At 35.6% G+C, this 14,900-nt stretch overlaps 2 long non-coding RNA genes across 2 annotated transcripts in view; one reads left to right on the top strand and one right to left on the bottom strand.

Moving 5' to 3' along the window:
* The window catches only part of LOC138111626 (uncharacterized), a 30,540-nt gene extending 24,814 nt beyond the window's left edge, over positions 1–5,726 (bottom strand). Inside the window, exon 1 of the long non-coding RNA XR_011151403.1 lies at positions 5,626–5,726. This is a non-coding gene — a long non-coding RNA (uncharacterized lncRNA). The remainder of the gene's footprint in view (positions 1–5,625) is intronic.
* Positions 5,727–5,823: 97 nt separating this feature from the next.
* Positions 5,824–13,955, top strand: LOC138111625 (uncharacterized). Its single transcript, XR_011151402.1, has 4 exons — positions 5,824–5,988; positions 6,508–7,694; positions 8,782–13,159; positions 13,251–13,955. It is a non-coding gene; the product is annotated as an uncharacterized lncRNA (long non-coding RNA).
* Positions 13,956–14,900: the final 945 nt, after the last annotated feature.

Here is a 14,900-nt window from a genome sequence, read left to right as displayed (position 1 = left end):
TGCATTCCTTACCAGTCCTTTAAGGGCGAGTTAAGGACAATTTTAGTGTCCTACTTCTCTGAAGGAAACATGTGGCAGGGTAAGTAGATGGAGCAATGCCTTCTGCTAAGCTGCTGATGCTAAATCATCATTTAGATCTACTTAAAAATACTGGATACTTTTGAAAATCTCTGTCAGAATTTTAATTTTACATTTCTCATTTAGTCAGTAGCAAGCAGAATTTCGACCTTTGGAATTCAGAGCAAATTCAGATTCATGCCAAAAGGTTTATATACAAGTGCATGTTTAAGTGGTTGCACCAAGGTGTTCTCTACAAAATGACAGTCTGCCCCTTAGACGCAGTCACTGCTAACCAACACATCTACTTACTTTAGATTGCGTGTTCCCTGCTAATCTTTTTTCAAGCATTCTGGATCTGACACTGTGTATAATGATATACACTTACTCTGTGTGTGTATAAAAGACCTGGGCTAATGTTTCAGCATTCCTGATGGGGCACGAAGAACAAAGAACAGCAGGAAAAACAAAGAAAAGTCAGGTTTTGTGTTGGATTCTCAAGGGAAACATGCAAAACCTAGTTCTTCTCTAGTAACTCACCTGAGTACTGACAAATACCATTTGACAGCTGAGATTCAAACCAATTTAAAGTTCTTTAAAACTAAGGTACCAGTTATTATACTACCCAATAATTATTGTCTTAATTGTTGGACATGTGTCAAGCAACATTCACAGTAGCAAAACTTAGGTGGTTTCCTGTAGTGTTGGCCTCACTTTAATATGCCATTTCACTTATGAAGCACACTGTGAGCAAACAGTGGTGTTCTCCTGTCTTGACACTGTCCCTGTGTGTTTGGAGGGACAGGACAACCAGCTATAGCAGCTACTGTAAGAGACTGTTCCTTAAAGGCAACTCATTTATTTTCAATCTGCCTCGACCACTGCTTTTTGTCCAGAGCTCATCAACTAGATGAACACAGCTTATGAAAAACAATTAGTAAAGAAATGGGAAGCTGTCAGGAAGGATAAAGAATCTTAAGTGCAACATATAATGTTAGGATGTTTAAAAGCTATTGTCCTCTGGTCAGTGGCAAAATGTTTACTTTGTGACAATCTTGCAATATGTCCACGATAGCATGTAAACACAGTAGAGCCAGTTGTATCTGGCACACAAGCATTCTAACTTGCTTCTGACAGCCAGATCACCAGAAGCTTATTTAGATTTAGGGGGTGGTGGTGATGAGTCTTTGCCAGTTGTAGAAATAGTAGCCTAACAACTTGTAATACATATAATTACTCTCCATATCCCCTGGTCAGCATATCTTCTGATATGTAAATTAGATGGAGCAAGCAGATGTATAACCTAGGAAGCATTCCAGATTCATCTTGATAAAAGTATGGTATTCATACTGGGCAGGGTTCCTTTGTCTATAACAATGGCACACCAAAAACACATGCAATGTAAAAATAAAGCTATTGATCATTTCCAGGGGGTACAGTCTACATGGAATATTTTCATTCCACCTGCCATATCTAATAAGCAGTATTATTTGTCAGCATCACCCTAAGGAAGATATGTGACAAAAACAGGAAGGGATGACAGAACCTGCAAACATCTTATAAGGAAATTTCTACAACTTGTGAATTTACCTAAACATGAGAAACTAGGGAAAGATGAAGATGAAAGTGGTAAAACTCATGGCTACAGGAGCTACTTTTATGTGCATTTGAAGGATTTAGAGAGCTACCTACCTACCTACGTGCCTATTACAATTGCCTCCTGCACAAACACTGAATCATAGAATCTTAGAATGGCCTGGGTTGGAAGGGACCTTAATGATCATCTAGTTCCACCTATCTTAATGTCCCAAGCCCTGACACTAGATAACACAGAGAGTCCTAAAGGAAATTATTTTTATTTCTTAGTGAAAGGAACAGTCATGGGGCACTTAAACCACCTATTTTATTTTCTTTTATTCAATCAATACTAAGGCTTATTTAGCCCTTCTGATAATTTAGCTAACTTCTAAAATAGTGAAAGTTAACACACAAGATCGATGTTTCCATTTGTACTTACAATAGTATAGGCACAGTTTTAGGGGTTTGGGTCTTTTTTTGTATATAGTTTTTTGCTGTTGTTTTGTATTGGGTTTTTTGTCTGTCATGACAGTGCTTATGCTTGTCAAGCAAACTAGTTTTCTGGACATATTTAGATTTAGGAACACTGAGTATAGTAAATCTTGTATTTTAGGAAACATCATGGTTTGGCATCTTGTCACACACAGGAAAAATGAAACCTTTTTCTTAAGATTAACTTGTTGACACAGCTAAGATATCTTTATAAGACATGATTTTCATTGTTTAATGATGCATTTGAAATAATGTAGCAAATGAAATCTGTACTCAATGTGACTGCTGAGTGCTGTTATTCTCTAGGTATATTATCAGAGCATTGTAAAAGAAGAGCATTTCTTTGCTAACTTATGGAACAACAACGGGTTTTTTGTTCTTGGCCAGATTCCCCAAAGAGAATTGAATTGCAAGGTATGACTTTTTTCTTTGTTTTTATATTTATTCCAACATATGAGAGTGCATTATTTTAATGGGGTTAAGGCTATCGTAAATTTGAAATTATTTTTCAATACAGATATTTTGGATTAAACCAACTGTTACAAAAGCATTCCACGAACTCATTGCTGGAATGTTTCTGGATGCCCTCAGGCTATCTTGTTTTAGTCTCAGCAAATTCAATGCATTTTATATTGTTTTAAATTACATGTCTAGTGCTTGAAGGGAAAAATATTAAATGAGGATAGAGTAACCTGATTTTTTTTTTCTTAGTTTCTATTAGGGTATGCAGTGTTTGGTTAGAATGTTTCTAAGGAAAGCATAAAACATGTATGTATTTATTCACCTGATCCATTCTATGGAATGTCCTAGTGAGTTGTGGGAACTGACACAGTACATTTTTTCTTACCGGCCCATCAGGTGGGGGTAATGGCATATTTTCCTACCCTTACCTTTCCAACTTCTAAAATTCTTAGTTTTCTTTCTACTGACAGTTCTGAGCTATTGCCTTCATTCTGTGCATCTTCAGACTAACCTGGAAAGCTTTTCTTGACCTTCTCTTAGAAAGATTTCCAGAATTGCCTTGAATGAGATGTCAAATAGAGGAACCCTTCCGAGGAAAATTTTCAATTGAGCGAGCAAATTAAATAGTATGCAGTGCATATTTATAAGCTGGAGATTTTTCTATTGATCCTATAAGTTTTACAAATGAAAATTTCAAATATTTATTTATATTAGGTTGATAAAATCCAAGAGATGAAGTATTGACACACTGTAAGAGCAAACTATAACTTTAAGTGCTCTCTATGCACAGGTGATGAAATGGTATCAAATTCAGTAATTTTGTTGCAATCTAGAGAACAATGATCTATAATACATAGGGAAATTTGTCAGGTAAAGAAAGAACTAACAAGCTCTAATATGTGTAAATAATTTTGTAGTTTACCTGATATTTTGAGGAAAGCTGCTTCAGTTCAATTTATTAGTCTGACCTTTATATAAACCTTTTTATAGTTCAAAAAATGTTTTAATATTCATTTTATGGACATTTTTTCTGATTTCTAAATTCTCAGCATTGCTTTCTCTTTGACCTGTTGGCCGCATCTCTATTTTTCAAATTGCTATTTAAGTAAATTAAGGTTTTCTATCATAACTTTCTTGTGAACAGCATTTTAAGTCCACAGGAACTGAGAATTGCATCAGGTCAGTCTTGCCATTTCTTCCCTTAAAACCTCAGGCTTGACATACCAAACAGAAATTAAAGAAAGCCTTTTACACATAGAAGTTTTATCTCTAAAATGTCTATTTTCTTATTTTCTGTTATGATTTCAACATTAGTTGGCTGAACTACCGTGCTGGTGATTGAAAAAGGTAATATCTAAGGACAAACTGCTTGCATTTTTTGAGATAGTCACCAGAGGGCATTTATGGACTAAGTCAAGATAAATTTCTGCATTCACCGTAGGAATGCTGAGAAGTGTTCTGAATGACACCATATTGCTATCAAAACTAAATCACTACTTTTATAAACGGAAAGCTTTGATTTAAAATGACATCTTCATTACAAAGAGGAAAGAAAGAGAGATGACCAATATAATTTTTGATTTCTCAAAAATTGACTGCATTATATATGTCAGATAGTATGAATTTTCACACCACCATGAAAAAAATGTAACAGGCAAAAAAGGGAAAAAAAGGTAGTAAACATTGTTTTCTTTCTTCCATAATTTTAAAAATATGCAGTTGGAGGAAGAAGATGGTTCTTTTTAAGACTACTGCAATGGAATAAAAGTAGAGCAGTGTTTTTTTCAAAAGATGTTTTCATCTTTTATATTGGAAGACATGTTAATTATTATTAAATAGCTGCCTTTCAGTGAATATAATAATAAATAGTCTAATAAAATTATGACAGCTTTGAGGAAATAGTTAGGGATCAGATATTAAAAGCTGTTGTGATATTCAAAATGTAGGGGCAGGTTCAGAATATAAATTTACTTAAATCATTATAAATTCATTATTAACCAATTTTGATTATGAGCTTCTGTGAATATGTAAAATTCTGTATTTCATGTATGTCTATATTTCATTATGAAATAGTATCTTTAGAAGTACCTTCTTTACCAAGAAGAATGTCTTTTTGGCCCTATTCTCCCAAAACAGAGATCTCGTTAGTATGAACTGTATAAAATAGAACTGAAATCCTTAAGAGACATGCATTATACAGGAAACCTTATAAAGCTCAGCTTTGATAGTGTAGCTAAATACTGTGGAAACTTGAGTTTTATTTTTCAATAGAGAAGTAAATGGAAAGAAAATGCAGGGTGAAAAATACTTGCAAGATTAAGAGAAAAGTCCTAAAGATAGTTAAAGAAAATATGTTCTCTTTGTGTGGATATGTGCACTCTCCTGAGTACAAAGTTAGTAGGATTCAGTGAACATTATTTTAGAAAACACCTGCTTTAAATTTCATATTGTTGTTCTAGCTTTGACATCCAACTTTTATTGGAAAGAGGCATTGGTAAAAACAAATTTAAGTCTGAAACCTTGTTGGAAGAATTGCCCTATATTTGGTAACAAACAAATCATGCTTTTTTTGGTAACATGGGTATATTGCATGCTCTTTCTTTTCCACACTTTTTTTTTCCCCTTTGAGAAAGGTTATACATTGTTTTCACGTTGCTTCTTTCAAAGCAGCATTTTCATATGTATTTGTTAGCCAGCGCTTTCAGATTGTAACTCAGAGCAAGTTCAAAATATTTCCATGACCTCAATTTGTATGGTATAAACACACTAGAGTAAGTCCATGCCATTGCACCATGTTTTCAGTCACCTTTCATCCCTTGTGAGTGAATACAGATATTCCTTCCAAAGGTTCTACATTGACAAAAAATTTTAACTTAAGCAGTGTAAATCAGATATTTCCAAGTTAAGAAAGCCCCACAATAAATATATTGACTGTGTAATAGAAATGCAAAATAACCAAAATCATATACTTGAAATATTCTAATTGCAGTTGCAACCTTCATTTGTATGTCTCAGAGAAGTTTAGAGTTAACTCACTTATTGGCTCAAAGTTCAGTAGACTCCTCCTGTTGCAGCATTGCATGAAATATCTCCAGATAAGGGGTTACTGGTGGCAATGCCTTGCTCTTCTATTTCACCCTGAAGGTTCAGGTGTTTCCAATTATTTTTTCAGTAGCAAAAGGGGAGGTGAGTGGCTACCTTGGTGATTTACTCCAAGTTAACTACAGACCAGATCATCAACAGTGTTGCATTTAAACTAGAATAATGAATTACATGGTAAAATGATACCTGCTGTATTGCATAAAACAACCCAATTCACTGACTGTTACAATGACATTATTGGAGCAGGAAAGAGACAAAATTTCTGAAGAGTCTTCTTGATGACCATGCATTTCATTGGTAAAACTTTTACTTGAACTATATTTAATTTACTCTTATTAAAAGTGTCCTTCCAGAGGCTGGATCTTTAATAATGCAACTATATCCAACAGATATATAAATTAAAATTAAAAAGACATGTTAAAGCTGATCTCTTCTTTCTTTGGCTACATAATCTTTCAGAGCTGTGAATTATATAGTAGTCTCTTACCTAGTTCTCTGCAAGCAGTGTGACACCTCATGGAAATCTGCATGCTAACTGCTTTGGAGTAACTAGTTTAGGAATATTATACATTTATATACATCTATATGCATATGTATATGTATGTGCATATATATATATGCCCATGCATGGGAGCATTGCCTCTGTATAAATATATGCAGACAATTGTCAATTTGCATTTTTTCCTTCTTCATTGTATATATCCAAGAGGCCAAAGATTTGCTGACTTAAGAAATAACCAGGAAAATATTTTTTAAGAATTTTTATAACATTTATGATTCTTTATAAATGACCTAAATTTTATAAATTTATCATAGCCCTAGAATACTTGTGCCACAAGGAGTTAATCATGCTCCTAAAGGACCTTGAACACATGCAGTCTTCAGGTATATTGCTTCGTGAACAAAATTCAGGTATCATCAATGTCGGAGGAGAAACTTGGCGAATAATTTGTTTCTCTGTGATATAAAAAGCGTTTAACCAGGCTACTGTGTTCAGAAAGAAAAGGCATCATCTAGAGTTTGCCATGGAAAAGAAATGTGACTACAATCAGGAAGAAGAGACTGAGAAGATAGAATTTAACTCTCTGGAATAATGTGAGAGATCTAATGAGAATTACATGGAAGACAATCGAAAAAGAGAAGGTAGAGGAAAGAAAACAAAGAACCAATAACTTCTAGGACTTGAGTAAACAAGGTTAGTGAGACACAAGGACAGTGCAGAATTTCTTCAGGCCACTGCATTTCAACAAACTAATCATCACACTCATTTTCATGTGGAAATGTAGCAGATTATATAAACAATCTGAGGATATCTTAACTAGTGATTAATTTAACTGGACAGACATAAGAGGAAAATGAATAAAAGTGATGTATGATTACTAAAAGAGAGACAAGAATTACTTGGTCTGAAAACAAATGGTTAAGCTAACAGATTTCCAGTTTTTCCTGGGACTTGAGCAGGATCTGGTGCTACTTAACATTTTCATTAATAACACTGACCAAAAAAAAAAAAAAATTGTTTTGAAATTTTCTGGTGACAAAAGAGGGAGGTATTCATAATCCAAATGTTCCATGGGACTGCATCAAGATACTAAGGAGTGAAATTAGAGACATGTAATGAAACATATATGATAAATCATTATCTGGAAAAAATAGAGGAAGAGAAACACTTCTTATATTTAATTGACTCATGTTCATTGCCAAAAGATAGATGAAAAAGCAAAGACAATCCTCTCCTTTACCAACTTTGGATTAATCACGTATTTCCAGAAAAGCCATGTACCTGCGAATGCCCTTGCACAAGAAACTGACAGGATCATTTTACTACTGTGTGTAGCTGTGGTCATCCATAGTCACTGGACATAAGATCATTCTGAAGCTGCTGAAGAGAACTACTGGAATGATTGGAGGTGGATCTTATCTGAAGGGATTAATAGAGATTGCCTTGATTAGTATAGAGAGATGAAGTACAGAGAGATGGCCCAAACAGTTCAGGAATACGTGTGAGTATCAAGAACACCCTGCTGGCAGTGCAGGCAAGCTGCTTAGCCAGCTTTGAGGGCTTGAGAAACTTGCACATATATATTGCTTGTCTGTGTGGTGGCATTGTGATGGACACAGTGATTCTGAAGCTCCTTTACAGGAATGGCAGCAGAACTGAATACAAACTCTGGCACTAATGGAGACAGAGCCTGTATAGGCCTGTAGGTGAAAATTGTTTGTTCTTTTTGTGTTTAGTAGATGTGGAACTGCATGGAATTACACAGTATGGCTAAAACATGCAACGTTCAGACACAAAATAACCCTTTTTCTCATCTAAACTCTTCACTTAGAGGAAACTGTAAACTGTAACTCACGGCATTTGTTTCTAGTCAGACATGCTCTAATCCCCAAGATTATGCCATTCCATCACCACCATTAGAGATTTATGGTGGAATAAGAGGAATCTTACTGTAAGAAGTGTTAAATGCAGATTTTTATTTATATTGACTGAAATAAATATTTTAAAAATATTTTTTTAAATAATAGTGAAGAAGCATGAACAGAAAGAATTTTTGGATGCTGTAATTTATGACTTCATAGCTGACAGATTGGCTGACAAAGACTGATGATGCTATGGATAATAGATCTGCTCCCATCTGTGGGGAGAGAAACACTTTGAATGGCAGCTTTGGAACCTCTCTGCTAGACAAAGGTAGCAGCAGAATGTTAGAAATATCTGAGGTTGAAGTGGGGAGATGAGCAAGTGAAAGCCTTAAGAGGAGTTATTGTCCTTCAAAATAAGGAAAATAGCAATATTTTTTTCTTTTTTTCCCCTCTGTCTATGGAAAAAGAATATAAATTTAATCTAAAGAATTTTGAGTGCACTGATTTGTTTCACAGGGATTCTCACCCAGTGGGTCAAAATGAGAGTGATATATCCATAAATTAATTCAAACTCACAAACTTTTTTTCAGCAAAGCACTAAAAACCTGTAACTAACTGCATGAGATAACAGGTATTACTGAAAATTAGACCACTGTTTATGAGTATAGGACCTCTGAAGATTGTCATCAGGCACTTAGGTTTTTGTTCTGTATTCTCTTGCAGAAGTTGCAGTGATGATTGAGAAGATATACCAGACATTCTGACATCGTTGTTGCTGAGACTATCTTCTCCTGTGAATGGGCATTTATGATCAGAAGGTTCTCAAAAATGCACCCATGGTTGCTGGAACTTCTTTGCAGTCACTCAGACTGTGGCATTCAACTCACCTAACATCTGCTCTGTAAACAGCTGTCCAGCGAGCCTTGTGTTGTCACCTGTATTCTTTTTCATAGCAGTGGGGGAAGGAAGAAACCTTATTGCCCCTAGCTAGATGCTGTGTTTCTCTGCTAGAGATTGCCACCCCATCAGGGGAGCTGGTCAGTGAAACGGAGCTTTGCATTTCACATCCTGGTACGTGCACTTCAATAGCCACCAATGAATTAATGCAGCACGTTGTGGTTTGGACAGTGGGCATACCTATTAGCTTCTCTTTCATGTCCTCTACACTGGAAACAATCAGCAAAGAAACAAGATAGTCAGCTGTGCACTGCAGCAACACAACACAAAAGATCAGAGTACCTGTACTTGTGCTATACAAAGCATATGCCTTCACTGGTCTGAACGTCTGTTTTCCAATGCATAAAGAATGGTTAAAAATATTTTTCTGGTAAGAATGACTCTAATGTACAAAAAACCTACTACCTCCCAGTGTCCATATAGTTCATCAGGGTTTTAAAGTACTCATGAGTGAAAACAGGGGTATTGAAGGACATATTTCTCAAGTTTCTGAAAATAACTAAATAATGAATAATGAAAGTTCACTATTTTGAAAATGTCATTATTTTGTTCTGAATCAATTGCAGATTAGAAAATAGATTTTTTTATTTTTCTGTTGTTGAAAACAAATAAATGATACCTTTTTCATGGGTATTTTGCCCAGTTCTAATGTTTCAGAAGCAATGTTGGATGCTCAAAGCATTTGTCATATAAAATAACACTGCTTCAACTTTCAAGCCTGCAATGATAATAATTAATACTTTCTATCAGTACTTTATATTCATTGCAAGTACCAGTAACATTAGTGACATTGTTAAAAGTTCCTCATCTGAATGCTGCTGAGATAGATGAAATGCATGATTTTGGATAATAATACAGTATCATTTAAACCTGAATTTACTTGCCACCATTTTTCCTGGCTTCTACATTAAATGGTGCTTTGTAGAGATTATTTTGGGACCCAAAATGTTAACTATTCATTGGAATGCACTGTACAAACTTAGAAACATGATGAATAGTATTTTAAGCATAAGCATTTCAAACATATCTGTTCTGTGTTTAAATGTCAGAACAAAGCATATTACAGGAAAAACACCTACAAATGCATAAATGCAATAAAGCCACAAAATATGGGTTAAAAATTTCCATATTTGATCTGGGTAGCAAATTATAGAGAGAGCAAAAACCCCCTACGCATAACCATAGCTGCCAATTCTGGATCTTTCAAAAAGCAAGGGCAGGATACCAAGTACATGATTCTGCCTTGTGCCAAGCAAGCATCTATGAAAATGTCACCTTTATGCAAGTGAAACACAAAACGAGTAGAATTTGCCCTTAAATGTGAGGGGGAAAGTGTTCTGAAAATAAACAAATTGCTTTTTACTGCTAATTAAAACATGAATCAATAAATATTTTCAAAGTTAAATAATACTGTTCCTCTCAAGCTGAGCACCAATCTGCTGGGCTCCAGCCAGGAGAGAATCTTTTCTAGCATAGTTACAAACAACTGATGAGTGGAGCTGAAAACAGAAACATGAATACAACTTTCACAGTAATTCAAACAAAATTGTACGACTTTTAACATATCATTTGAAGGTTCTTTACTCTTTCCACCTTTTTGTATAGTGGTCAGCACATTGCTGGTGAGATAATGACCTACAACGAGCAGTCAGATTATGGGAATTAAGATGTCAGTTTCAAAATAAACACCAGTTGGTTCAACAAAGCCTGCAGCTAGGATTATGTCAGGACTAGGAAGACATTTAAAACCCGATTGAAGCAGACTTACTGTTTCTGAACAGAAAACATGCTGTAGCATCCTGTTTTACTGTAGACTTAGAAAACTACTGTTGCTGACTCCCTGAAACTGATTTCTTGGCTAGGAAGATGGTCAAGACAAAGTCCTTGCTTTGGATACGGAATCTGATCAGATTCTTATTTCTTGTCCTCTTGCACTTGATATCCTTGGTTTTTCCCACAGCAGTTTTTCACAAGTGAGTCTGTGATCCCAGAAACAGATCCCCAGTTAATATCATCTACTCTTGTTGCTTTGCAAATTGATTATGGGATAACATTTCCAGCAGAGAGGTGGAGCAGGGACAATGAGGGTCACTCGAAATACAGACATGTAGCTACTAAGATTTCAGAGTTAACCCACCATGCTTACTGACTTCTCAGGAGTTAAACCATGTCATATTTGTTAATTCCATAAGAATTTAGCTTAATATGAGAGTACTGAAAATTCTATGAAAAAGTTTGAACCGAGCATGATTAGACAACTACAGAACAAGTTTCTTTTTACTCTCTCTTGCACTTGTTCTGAGAATAACAAACAAATTAAAATCCTCCAACCCTCCTATCCCCAACTAAATTTTTAAAAGAATGAAAAAGGTGTCTATACCTGAATTGGGGGAAGTTTTAAGGAACGCTACATACCAGTCATACACCATTAAAAAAAAAGTAGTTTATGTTATCCTTTAAACAGCAGTGCAGTATTAAGAAGGCAAATATTTTTTATTAATATTTTCTTTTTATTCTGGGATGCATTTGCTAAAGTCCTAATCAAATAAATGTGTATCACCTGTGAAACAGTGATGTAATACCCCTAGAAACTGACAGTTGCCATAGATGTTGTAGCCAAAACCCTGAGTAGGCAGTTTCAATTTAAGTGCAGATTCCTTGAGCTGCAGGTCCTGAGTTTTTGTGATTGGTCTAAAATATTAGGTCTTACAGACACGTACACACTTGACCCCTTTGTACCTCTAAACTCCAAATGGTACTAGTATACCAGCTATTCTGGACAAATTTATCACATTATATTTTATGTCCATTAGAGCTTAGACTAAACAACCTCACATAGTGGACACAGTACATTAAATTTCCATGAAAAATATTCAGCAGAACAGTCTGACTGAATTATAGCCCAAACAGTCTTCAGAGTCACTGCTGATAATATTTGAAATATCTGAGTTTTACAACAAACCTATTGTTTTAGGACTACCTACGGTACTTGAAACTTCAGTGAATCAGTTGGAGATACTTGTAAGTCTTATTACCAGGCATGAAATGAAGGTTTCAATCCTATTCAGTGATACTGGACAGATTTCTAGCAAGTACAGGAGAAAGAACACTTTTACTACAGACTGTTCTGGCCAAGGATTCACCTCTGGCTATGTCTGATCTCTGCATTCAAAAAGAATGTTCTGGATTCTTACTCTGCATCCCAGCCTTCCGCTCAGTCATTCTGTCTTGGCTGTCTCAGTTTTGCTTGTCTACAGCTCTGCTACTCCTTTGTGGGTAGTGTGGGGGTATATATATATGTATATTGCATATATATTTTGAAGCACTTGGATGGTGGGTTTTACAGCATTTGGATGATGAGTGCTAAAAAATACTGAGCAGTATGTGAAGTCAGGTGGTATGGAAATATCAAGAACAGTAAGTGGTAACGATAGTAGTGTCGGTGGTGGTGGGGTGATGGCACAGCACAGGCTGAGGGGCCCTGGGCCAACTCATGATTCTGAGTGTGTTTCTGGAGGCAGCACAACCTCTGCTTTGGTGTGCTTATCAGCACAGGATAGGGGACAGCCATACAGGAGCACTCTGGGAGTTATAATGGATGGGACAGCATGTGTTCTGCCAAAATATTTGAAAGCCTTATTTATGACTCCATTCTGTGGTAATCTGAATGTGATTAAGTAAGGTTGAGATCCAAATAATCTATTGGTTAGTGAACTAAAAGATTATGCTTGCTTTCACACTGCAGTCATTTACATTGTCTTTGTGAGAAATTGTGGCAGGATGCAAAAGAGGTTGCATTATGCAAGCAAAAATAAAGAACAGTAGAATTTATAGCAAATAAGTTTGTTAAATTCTGCATTAATGAAAACTTCAAACAGTTGCTGTAGATGTTGCATGGCAGTAGGAGTAGGCTGAAGATGATAATTTTAAGAATACAGATATATTATTAGAAAGAGCACTGCTCTGCTTACAGCTGCATCACTTCAAACATACTTAATGGTGCACTTTACTATCTTTGGTGTTTAAGCATAGGGCAATGGCATATAGGTAAATGAGCCTATGTCTCATTCTCCCTTTTCCTTTGCTGTTAAATGTGCTACGTGCATGCATGGACTGGAACACAAGGCATTACATCACTTCCCAGGTAATGCACAGGGAATACTTCCCAATTCCTATATGGCTGTTCCTTACTTGGTATTAGTACTTTACCTTTCAACTCTTATTTTCTTTTACAGGTTACTAGTTTTCACTCCTTTAAAACAGGGACAAAATAAGTAATGTGATGGAGTACATGAAAGCTGGAAAAGGAAGACCAGAGTAGTTTTTGTACTTTATAGAATATTCACATGAAACTTTAAACAAGTAAAATCAAAGAAACATAGGAACTGTGTTCTGAACTCACAGGAATATGATGTAAACATATATAAAAGGAAGATTCCAAAACATGTATTCTACTATAGTGGGTCCTATTTGTTCTTCATACAGGGACAGACATATAGAATAATAGCCTTGAGGTTTTAAAAAGAGGTTATAAAAAGAAAATAAAACTGTTGTAATGCTAAAACTGTAATAGTTTCAGCACTGTTATTTTGGCCCCTTTATGCATGTATCATGATTCTGCTTCTTTGCTTGAGCCTCTCTATTTTTGTACACCCTCTGCCTCTTTTGATGAATGATTATTTATTCAGTATTTGACTAGTTATTCAAAGAGTGATCTCCTTTTTTTCACCACAAATTTCTCCTTTTGTATTTTGATACACTTACTGCAGCATCTGAATGCTATAAAAAAGTTAATTAATTTATCTCCACAAAGTTCTGTGAAGATAGATAGTGTTATTATCCCTGCTCTGTAAGTGACAACCTGGGTATAAAGCAATTATTGGTTTAACTGAAAAAGATATGGCTACTCTGGAGGAAATTGGATAGGATCATCTGGTGAATGGCTGCATCACTATGCATTTATATTAAACTATTAATTGCAACATTTAGGAAATAGAGTATCTTTAGTTGTTTTGATTCATTAACTGAGAAAGCAAGTATCTCATGTCTCAGTTTCTAACTTAAAAAAGGAAAGGACTTTCCTGTCAAGAAGAAGACTTCTGAATCTATGGAATTTCTGGTATCAAACATCAACACAGTAACTACTCTTTATGTGAACCAACCCTGGTCCATGTATGAAATGGTTAACATCATAACTGCTTTTTACCTGCAGTAGAGAGAGGCTCTCAGGACATCTGTTTTTAACTCGAACTGTAGAACATAATGATCAATTGACTCTGCCTTTGTCTCTTTCCTTTCTTCCTTCTCACTTTTTCCTGGTCATGCCCGATCCAATTCTCCCTTCAGCCCTGCCTCTGCAATTACCTGATATCATCATACGGATCCTGTTCCCATCCGTAAATGTGTTGCTCGAGCTTCTGCTACTTCCTCTGGTTTTGGGCTATATTTTTGCATATTTTGAGCAAATGCTTACATTGGTCAGGCCATACCCACCTCTGCCCACATTGCCTGCCAACCAAGAGGGATACGTAGAGGTCTGGAAGGCCAGATTCTGTTCTCAGGTTGGAGATGGACTGCCCAGAGAGGAGAACTCTGATTACGTGTGAACTCAGATTTTTTTTCACAGTCAGTGAAGCAGTGTGAGTTTTAAACAAATTTCAATATGTACTTTAAATGTACATGAGGTGCTATGTACTAGAGCATCTGAACAAATGAACTACAGTGATTCAGTAATTTTTTAACATGAACCGAATTCTGTGCGGGTGTGTTTGGCTTGTGGTGGTTATTTTCCATCTACTTATTTTAGAAACAGCAGCTCTGTTTTACTTCATTTTTTTTTTTTTTTTTAATATATATGCAGATGCATATATGCACACACAAATAAT

This window comes from Aphelocoma coerulescens, chromosome 5 (genome assembly GCF_041296385.1).
Source record: "Aphelocoma coerulescens isolate FSJ_1873_10779 chromosome 5, UR_Acoe_1.0, whole genome shotgun sequence".
In the NCBI taxonomy this organism is placed as follows: Eukaryota; Metazoa; Chordata; class Aves; order Passeriformes; family Corvidae; genus Aphelocoma; species Aphelocoma coerulescens.
This window is presented reverse-complemented; position numbering and strand designations above follow the sequence as displayed.